Below are 10,410 nucleotides of genomic sequence, written 5' to 3'. Positions count from 1 at the left end.
ATCAATGTATCTCATTACTGGTGACAGTGCAAAGGCCTTAGAACACTTTAATTTTCATTCACTCCCCCTTTGATTTCCAAACTACTGTTGTCTATAAAACTTCACAGATGTTATTACTGTTCTTTCATACAGTCAGTCTTCAGCTGGATCAACCGACATGTTTACCACAATTTTTGTTCTTCATTCCTTTCTGCATCCATAATCTTCTCTGATCATTATTCTCTCAGTTTCTGTCTGAAAATGTCTTTATATAACGTTTCTTCTTGAAAGATAGTTTCTCTGAGTATAGAATTCTAAGTTGGCAGTAAATTTTCCTTTAGTACAATGAGGAATTGTTCAACCATCTGCTGGCTTCCATTTTTACTTTGGAGGAGTCAGATGTAGTCTCATTCTGTGAATTAGTCAGGTTTCATTAGAGTATGCCGAAGTAACAAACATCCCCTAAATCTTCTTGGCTTGCAACACCAAAGTTTATTTCTAGCTCGCTTTCCATGTTCTGTGTGGGGTGGCTGCAGCTCCTGCTAGGGACGTGCTAGTCTCCTGGCAGAGGGAACAGAGCCATGGCCAAATCATGTGATGGTTCTTAAAGCTTTTGCTGAGAAGTGGTGGCAGACGGCAGACTTAACCTCACATGTCATTACCCTCACATGTTATTGCCCAAGCCTGATATTAGCAGGGTGGGAAAGTACTGGCCTCCCACAGAGACTGGTAACAAATTATTGGGAACAGTAATGCTATCCACCACACTATGGTTCCTTTGAAGAGTTCTGTATCACTTAGGGTCCACTCAGGAAAATATAAGGCATTCTAATTTTTTCAAACAAAGGAGATACAGTACACAGATAAATTACATATGCAGATTTTGGAAGCTGAAAGAACAGAAGAGGATGCTGTCTAGATATTAGTAATTACAGGAAGCACTTGCCATTCCTAGACCAGGGAGGATAAAAGGGAAGAGATAGGGTGAACAGGACTTGGGGGCTTGGAGGAAGATCTCCACTGGAGCTCAGACCATCAGAGGGACCCTGCTGGCTTGGACTATTGCCTGTGAGGGAGTTCAGCATGGCTGGTGCTGGGCATGTTGAAAGGAACTGGAGATTCTTGATGTGGAGCCAACAGGAAGTAGAGGTAGGAACTGCTAATCTCCCTTTAGTGCTTCCCATTGGCAGAACAAAACAGGAAGTCAGCTGGCAAGGGGCTTGGGAAATGTGGTTTACAGATCTTTACCCCAGTACAACAGAGCAGATTATAGAAGTATGGGTTTAGACCTGAGAGTCAAGAGGTAAATAACAGGTGCTGTTACCTACTGTTTCCCTCTGGATACTGTCACCATTTTTCTCTTTGTCTTTAATTTTTTACATTTTCACTATGATGGATTGGGGTGTGTGTTTCTTTTTATTTATTCTGCTTGGGATTTATTCGAGTTCTCAGATCTATAGATTGACATCTTCCATCTTTTCTGGAAAGTTCTCAACTATTGTCTTTTCAAATATTGCCTCTGTTCTGGTCTCTTTCTCCTTTTCTGGGACTGCAATTAAACATATAGATCTTCTCATTGTAACTTCCACATCTGTAACCTTTTCTTCAGTATTTTTCATCTTTTAGTCTCTCCATACTTCTTTCTGGATTGTTTCTTATGACCAGCCTTCCTGTTCTCTAATTTATTCTTTAGCCCTATCAAATCTGCTGTTAAGCCCATGCATTGAGTTTTAAATTTTAGTTTTTAGCTTATTTTACTCCTCTTTTGTATATGCTATGTAATTTTATAGTTTCCAGTTTCTCGTTGAAATTTTCAATTTTAGTATTTAATTTCTCAAACAAAGTAAGTGTAATTTATTTTATTAATATTTCTGTTGACTATTATTTCTGATGGTTTTAACTCAAAGAATCTTGCTTTCTCATGTGTCTGGTTATTTTTGTAAATATTATGTATGCAAAATTATTTGTAGAGATAATTTGAAATGGAGTGACTTTATCATCAACAAAAGAATTTTCTATTGTTTTGCCAGGTGCCTGGAGGGATTAGCAAACTGAGATCATGTTAGTTCATACTTAGGGCGTGAGTTTTTCTGGAGCACCCGGATGACTCAGAGGTAGAATGCCATTCAGGGAAAGGCTGGTTTGCTTTCAGTTCACCTTTATTTCTAGGGTGCAGTCCTTTGGGAGCTGAGCCCAATGTGAAGAGTGTTTTATCAGTCCCCCATTCTTGGTAGGTCTCTGACTCTGATTTTTGTCTCCAGCCATTCAAGGCCACAAGAAGTGAGCTTGGCCTCTCAGCAGCCTCAAATTTCAGGGTTACCTTTTTGGAATCCTATCCTCTCCTGGACCTTGGCACAGCAATTCCTCATGTTAGCTCTTTGATGCTTTTAAGAAAGTGTGTGTGTGTGTGTGTGTGTGTGTGTGTGTGTGTGTGTGTGTGTGTGTGTGTGGATTTTATAAACATTTGACTAACTCTTTCATCTGTCCAGCAGGAGGCTTTATCAAAGGCGTCTAATCTGCTTTTAATGGAAGAGGGGTCCCGGTTTGCTTAACTATCAGTGTGGGGAATGGATCAGAGTGTGAGAGAGTGGTTTCAGGGAGACCAGTTAGGTTAATCCACATGGAAGATGTCATGAGCTTGGATGAGGGCACTGGAGGTAGAGCTGGAGAGAGGACATATCTGAGAGAGACTCTAGATGTTGAGTTGATGGGCTTAGTTTTAGATTGTATTTGAGGGATGAGGGAGGTAAGGGAGAGAATGCCTCAAGTTTTTTGGCACAAGTAACCGAATGGATGATGGTCTCAGTCTTAGAGCCAGGTATCTGAGAGGAAGAAAAATTTGGCTTTGAGAATATATATTTGATGGGGCTTTGGGATGTCTAAGTGAGAATGTACCATGGGAAATTGCTGATTTGAATTTGGACTTCAGGCAGAGATGTATAAAACTGTGAGTCTTCAAAATGTAGGGGGCATTTTGATGTTGTAGTTTTCTTGAATGGAAATATTTTAATTAGAATTTTTGCCAACACTGAAGATTTTTTCCCCTTGGGTCAATAAGGCATTTGAGGAATAAATCGAATTAAAGCAAATTAATTTCTTCATTAAAAATGTAAATCCAGCACAGTCAAATCATTTCTGATTTTTTGCATTTAAATTTTATTTTGCCAAAATTATTTTCATGGATATCAGTGCTTCTCAGTTTAATTTTAGTCAATCTAACTTAAACAATATATCAATTTCTTCATCAGTTTGCATTTCTTCTTCCCGACTATTATTTCTACCAAGTCCAAATCAGGTTTTGCAGATTTCAGTTGTGTCAAGAAGATTCAATTTTTATGACATTTTAAAATCAATCATAAATTTTACCGTGTGTAGGTTCAGCTGTTGTCAGTTATATATTTGGGTGTAAGAGTGATAGTTTGTCTACCTTTCTTAGGGAATCTAGGAGAAATTTTTGAGCAGTTTTGTGAACAATATAGAAATGGAGAGACAGGAAAGAATAATTAAGGAATAGCAGGAAATGGGGAGAGAGGGAAGGAAGATGAAAGAAAAAGAGAGACACAGAGAGAGAAAGAGAAACAGAGAGAGGGAGGGAGGGAAGGAAAGGGAGAAACGAAGGGAGGATTCGAAGGGGCAGGCAGAAGATGTACAGTAGGTCAAAATTCTCATAGAGTTTCAATGAGAAAGGTGAAAAATTGCCCTGCTTCAGTCCTCAGCATATAGATGGTCACTGAAGCCCAGGAGGAGGATGAGATCATTCAGAGAGAGAGAGAGAGAGCAGGGCTCAAGGTCAAAGATGAAGGGACTGCCAGATGTGAAGCTGGTAAGACCTTTGAGAGGCAGGAGGAAAGCTGGTCAAACCCCTCATCCATACCCCCACACTCCACCTGCCCTCAGGGTCCAACCCAGAGCAGGTCCGTTGCTTCTGGCTGGGCGCGCAGGTGTGCTACATGCTGTGCAGTCCAGAAGATGGAGCCGAGGGAGCAAGGGAGCAGTGCTCTCACTTGCAGAGGGTAGAGGACTGAGATGTCCAGCGGTAGGGAGTGCTTGGCTGTGCTGCGGAGAAAGAACCTGTCTACTGTTTCTTCCCATCTCCAGGGCCCCCGAGTCTCTTTATGTTCTTGAGCCCAGCTGAGGGTCGGTCACTTTACCGAGAGTGGCCTGGGGCAAGGGGACAGCAGTCTTTTGTCACCAGTATAGGTTTATAGGGCCGAACTGGCCTCACCAGGTACCCAAGCCAAGTGCTGTGGCCCTGCTCCTGTCCCAACCCTAGGCCTGCACTGCCCTACTCCCCATGTGTTCAGTTCTTTGTCAAATGCTCTCAGTGCCACCCCTCCCTAGGATGGCCAGATTTAACAAATAAAAATACAGAACACCTAGGTAAATTGAAACTTCAGATAAATGAGTTATCTTCTATACCATTTTTAAATAGTAAAAAAACTTTATCTGACATTTAAATTTAACTGGGGCTTTTTGTATTTTGTCTGACAACCTTACGCCTCTCTCCCAGCTCTCTCCTTTCCATCTCGCTACTGACTCAGTCCACAGGAACAACTGCAGCCCCCTCTTAGTGATCTGGGGGTCTGACTGCTTCCACTCAGGGCCTCCTCCAGCCATTTCCACACCAGATCTTGCCCCCTAAAACCAAGAGGCTGCATACTGAGGACCTGTAAACACGTTTTGTTTGGTGGTAGTATTGTTTTGAATCAGGAAATTTCACTATAAAGACTGGATTTCTTTCTGGCTTCTCTTTTTTAAATGTGAAGCTGTGGCAGCCTTGAGCCAGTTATCCACCTTGGCCCCATGACCTGTAGCCGAGTGACTCTTCTTTGTAGAAGGACCCTAGTCTCTGCTTTTCCCGTGTCTGCTGTGCCCCGGTCATTTCCATAACCTGCCCTTGTTCTGTAGGAGCTTTGACCTCTGACCCACTGAGGTCAGATTCTCTGAAGTGACATTCAAGTCCTTCCCCACTCAGGTGACATCTCCCCTCCCCCACTTTCCTTCTCCATTCTGTTCCTTTTCTCAGCTTCTTCTCCTGGACAATGGAATGCTGGATGGCTCCTTGGCATGTTCCATGCTTCTAGCTCTCCTGTCCCTGCACCTGCTGGCCCCTCTGCCCGGCAGGTGATTCTCCTTCCTGTGGTCACATCCTGCTCTTCCATCCTGGTCCAGGCCACGGGGACAGTTTCCATGAGACCCTCTCTGAGACCACCTCCCCATTGGAAGGTGCTCTCTGCTTCTCTTCTCTGGCTTTCCACAAAATCATCATCATATCCCTTATCACTACTTTTCAGCGCACCTGTATAAACACACGCTGGGATGACAACAAGGAAAATGTACTTAGGGAGCCCCAGGTGAGTGTGGCACAGTTTGTGGGGAGGAGAGGCTCCAGACTCAGGCTGTGGGCAGGGCTGAGAACAGGCTCCCTTGCAGAGAAAACCTCCAGCTGCCTCTAACTCTGAAGAGGCGTTTCCCAGACTGTGGAAATAACCAGAGCAAAGGCACCAAGTCGAGGGGGTGTGGCCCACCTGGAGCCCGGAAGCCTTTCTTCCTGGGGGAGGAGGAAGGGGCTGAAAGGGAGTGGAGCCAGCTCGCCCACTATCACAAAGACCAAACTCAAGACTTTTGACCCCGGCATAAGTGATTGGAAATCAGTGGAGTTTTTAAAGCACAGAAGTTATATAATGAGTTACTAGACTGTAACACCCATGAGAGGCAGGGATTCCGGTCTGTTTTGTCTTTAGCACTCTTGGTTACTACTAGACAAATAATTTGTGTAATGCAGGAATAAGTGAACAAATGAGTGTGTTGCAGGAAGGTCATCCAGGCAACTGTGAGAGGATTGACTGGAATGGGCAGAGTCAGGGGAGAGAAGTCAGGTCCCAAGTGAGTGCCTGCCTGGAGGGATGGCTGGGGGAGGTTTGGACCACCTTTACTATGAGGTCTGGGCCTTCATCTTTGCAATAACTGCACGGCCTCTGGCCTAGAGTAGCTTCTCAAGAACTGTTGGTTGAACACGCAATGGAAGAACATTCTTGATCTGCTCAAAGATAGAACCGCCTACCCTTGACTCCAGCAGTACTGTAGCCAGTTGGGAATTGCCTCATTTGTTCTTACAGCATTTCTTCTGAGTTTTCTTTTGCAGAAAGAAAATCCTTATTGGAACCCTAAGTGGGAGTCATTAGCTCCATTTTACAGATGGAGACACAAGCCACGAGAGATTGCGTGACTTTACCACGGTAAAACATGAGACAGATCCAGGTCTTCCGGTCTCCATGCCCAGGGTTCTGTCACCATTTAGCAGGAAAGAGATGAGTAGTAAACATGAAAGAGCTCCAGATGGCACATGGACTCAGGGCTAAGCGGCGGTGTGTTCATAGTAACAGCTCATGTTCACGGAGCACTTCCTGTGTGCCTGCTACTGCTCCAAGCATTTGACATGAGTCACCTCATTTATTCCTGGAACATTCTTTGAGGTTTGTCTGTCTTCTCTTTATATTACAGATGTGGTATTGGCAAAGTATAAGTGGCAGAAGCCACTGTGGGCTGACATTGCCAGGGAAGGCCTCAGGAGGCAGAAGCTAAGCCGGGGTAAGATGTGGGTGTGGGGAGAGGAAGGCATTCCTGGAGCGAGGCCTGGCTCAAGCAAAGGTGTGGGGGGATGGGCAGAAAGGAGACACCCCAGTTCTATCAGAAAAGGGGATAGGTGGAGGAGGCATGTTCTCTAGAAGGAGCCAGACCTGGCTGATTGAGGTCTGGCCACATCAGGTCCCAGGGCAGGGGCCTGGGTGATGGACATGTACTGCGCGGTGGTGAGGAGGAGGGCTGGAGAGATAGAGATGGTGAAGACCTGAAATAGTGGACATTGTGAAGACCAGCTGGAGCAAAGGGGGATCTTTACCCTCTTGGGACATGATCATAACCTTCATGTTTAAAGGGAGGGGGCAGGTAGATCTGTTCTGTGAAACTCCAGAAAAGAACTAGTACCAGTGAAAATGTGCATAGGGGAGGCAGGAAGGGGAGGCGACAGGGAAGCTGATTTTAGCTTGACCTGAGTCCGACTTGGAACATCACAACTGTTTCAAGATGCTACAGATAAATTCTGGAAGTGGCGAGCCCCAGCACAGAGGTGGGGGCCGTGTTAGGCTGAGCCTGGGCAACGGCTTCACCCCGACCATTTAGAGGAAAGCCGAGCGTTGCGCGGGCAGCTGAACTGCATGCCCCTTGCAATTTCTTCCAGCCCTCCAGGCCTAGATTCCGTGCCCACAGACTGGGTGCCAGGATGAAGAAGAAGGAAGAGCTCAAAATGGCTCCTGTGCTGCCGGCCTGGAAGCGCAGAAGACTGCTGCTGTTAGATGCCAGAACTTGGGAAGAAACTGGGTGGCAGGAAGGGCAGGATGTTACATTTTTTGTGGTGCGGCATGAAAAGCAAGGGCTTTGGGTCAGACAGATAGGATCTTTTCACCTTTCTGTGTCTCTTGGTAAAGTTCTCTCAGTGTTGTCAGGAAGATTTAGGCAGACACACATGAGAACATGCTGCCTGATGCTTGGTCAGGAGAGGCAGCTGGGTAAAGGTGAGCGCCCAGCCCCATGCTGCAGCCCAGGGGCCTGACCTGCCCTGGATGGAGGAGGCACAAGGCCCAGCTTCCGCTCCTGCCCCTAGGGCCAGAAGTCTGACATGGAGGTTTCAGTCTGTAAGAGGGAAGGGCATGTTGGATGACCTCTAAATGCCCTGTGACCGGCCACCTGATGCCAACAGGAGTGTGGATGGCTGATCTCTTTGTCAGGAGGGACTGGTGGAGGCTGGAGCAACAGGCGTGGGAGTCTTGGGAAAAGGAGCTGTGATGTTGTGCTTTATAATAAGAAACATGTATTTGGTCTACCTCCCTGTTCCCGGTAGAGCTCCTAAAACGTTTGGAATTTCCTAAGTGATAAGAGTGATTAAGGTGTCTTTTGTTATGTTAATGAGGTGATTTTCGAATCCCTGTAAGGATGCGGGGCTGGTTGCCTGGAGTACTGACTTTGTGATTTGAGGGTTGCAACTTTCAGTGTCACCTCCTGACCTCCGGAGGTCGGATCAGTTACCAATAGTCAGTGATTTAATCAGTCATGCCTGTGTGGTGAAGTCTCCAACGAAACCCCGAAAAGACAGGGTTCAGAGAGTTTCTGGGTTGGTGAATAAGTGGAGTTTCTGGCTCAGTGGCCCACTCAGTGAGGGCAGGGAAGCTGCGGACTCTTTCCCCACACCTCACCCTATGCCTGGCTATTCCTTGGTTATATCCTTTTATAATAAACTGGTGATCCAGTGAATAAAGTGTTTTTCTGAGTTCCATGAGCCGCTCTAGCAAATTAATTGAACCCAAGAAGGAGGGTCAGTGGAACCTCCAATCTATAGCCAGTCGGTCAGAGAAGCACAGATCACAGCTGGGGTTGGAGAATTGCTTGCTTCGTGGTGGGGAAAATCCATGTGTGGAAATTGGGGTGACAAATTAGAGAAGCAGACTTTTTTGAGTTCATCTTTTTATATAGTTTCGACTTCTGAACATGAAAATGTTTTACATATTCAAAAAGTAAAGAAAAATGCAATACGAATTAGAAAAAATGCACCTCATTATCTATCAAATTAATAACGTAACCGCACACACTGTAACTTTGAATTCCCCAATATCCATTAACGGGAGGTTTTCTAAGGCTGGAAAAACTGCCCAGAAATGCTGACCTGTGCTAAGGCTGTGGAAGAAGTGCTTCGGTGGTGCATTTCTGAAAGGATTGTGTGTGTTGCAGAATACATGTGTTTTCTTGTAATTTTTTTTCTATTCTGTAATATAAAGCTCTTTTTAATTAAAGTATAGTTGACATACACCTTGTAATTTTAAGTTAGAGTGTTATTTGCTTGAGCTCTCTAGGACTGCTTTTAGCAAAGCAAACATTTTAATAAGTAGAAACGCAGCAATAACCCCACAGCATTCGGGATTGAGTGGGGAGGTATAAACAGCCCCCACCGGCATCGCTGTGGCAGTTGTGGGTCACCTAGTGAACAGCGCCCCCTGCAGGGAAGTATTTGCCAAGCGTCTACCTCCAAATAGCTTTGTATGTTTGTCACAAATGAGAAGTTTTCTAACACCAAACCTTAGGTCTTTCCTCTTCCCCCAGGTGTTATGGGAGAGGCACCTGCATTCATAGAGTCTGTGTCTTTCCTACAAATCGCTTATGGGCCAGTGGGAAGGGCAGTTCCTACAGCAAGACAGAACCAGGTTAGAGTCCTGGTGTTGCCTATTCAGATTTCACAGACAGACTCTTAACCAGAGAGTCTGACTCTATCCTAATGAAAAGGTAGCTCGCCAGATGGTGATGAGGAGGAAATCAGAGATGGGGAGAGGCCATAAAAATCAAAGGGGTAGGGAGTGGTGACTAGGGGTGGGGAACACAGACCCAGAGCAGAGAGGCCCACTCTCTAGGGACGTCCAGTCCAGTTAGGCAGAAGGGAGGGCTTCCTCTGCTCTGAGCCTTTCTCTGCTTTTTTTTCTCAAGATCAAGATCACGGCTCCCCGCCTGGGAAGGGGGGATTGAATGACCACCCCAGATGACTGGTAGCCTCCCAGCCCGCTTGCCATGGACTCCACAGCTCATCTCACTCTGCCCAACACACAGTCATGTCCCCGAGTGATTGTTAACGAACAGAGAAAGTTGGTCGACCTGGCGCTGGCAGAGCTGTACACTGAACACCAAGAATGGCAGTGGAGAAAGACTGGCCATTTTGTTATGAATGGCGCAACCCAAGAGAACAGGGAGTTAATACTCAAAAGCCCAAACTCCAACGGTGTGTTAATTACAGATTATATAGGGCAAATTCACAAGACACAGTGGGTTAGGGGTTTGAAGTCAAGCTGGGAGCTGATTGGTGGGAAGCAAGGTGAGGGTAATTAGTCATTTCTCAGGTCTCTTTTTTTTTTTTTGAGGTGAGGCAACCCTTGGTTGACCTCACAGATTGCAAGGACCTTGTCAGCTTACAATCCCTTATTTTTTAATTTTTTATGCCTATAGCACCTGGTTTTCCTAAGTGGTCTCCCATCCGAGTACTAACCAGGCCCAACCCTGCTTAGCTTCCGAGATCAGACAGGATCGGGCTTGTTCAGGGTAGCATGGCCGTAGACTTTATTTTTTTTTTTATAGTAGAAAAGAAAAGTCTTATTAGAAGGGAAAGTACACTTCCAGATGTGGAAGCGGCCTGAGCAAGAGAAGCGTGGCTCAGATCTTGAAGACAGTTCTGAGGTCTGTTGCAGCATTCCTCTGTCGAGTCTCATGGGAAAGTAGCCAGGGAGGCCTCCCACCTTAAGGCTCAGCAGCTGAAACAGAATTTAGGCCAAGATATTATCTTTATCCTGCCAGAGGTCCGGCCCCTGTGACCATTAGTCAGATCTGGACTATTTT

The 10,410-nt window shown here is 45.6% G+C and overlaps 1 long non-coding RNA gene and 1 pseudogene across 1 annotated transcript; one reads left to right on the top strand and one right to left on the bottom strand.

Annotated features, from left to right (window-relative positions):
• The first annotated feature begins 1,230 nt into the window (after positions 1-1,230).
• On the top strand, positions 1,231-9,845 carry LOC120616579 (uncharacterized). Its single transcript, XR_005656623.1, has 3 exons — positions 1,231-1,282; positions 6,484-6,570; positions 9,511-9,845. It is a non-coding gene; the product is annotated as an uncharacterized LOC120616579 (long non-coding RNA).
• A 169-nt stretch (positions 9,846-10,014) lies between these two features.
• LOC120616716 (uncharacterized) lies at positions 10,015-10,133 on the bottom strand (annotated as a pseudogene).
• Positions 10,134-10,410: the final 277 nt, after the last annotated feature.

The sequence above is a fragment of the Pteropus medius genome, unplaced genomic scaffold (assembly GCF_902729225.1).
Source record: "Pteropus medius unplaced genomic scaffold, Ma_sr-lr_union100, whole genome shotgun sequence".
Lineage (NCBI taxonomy): Eukaryota > Metazoa > Chordata > Mammalia > Chiroptera > Pteropodidae > Pteropus > Pteropus medius.
This window is presented reverse-complemented; position numbering and strand designations above follow the sequence as displayed.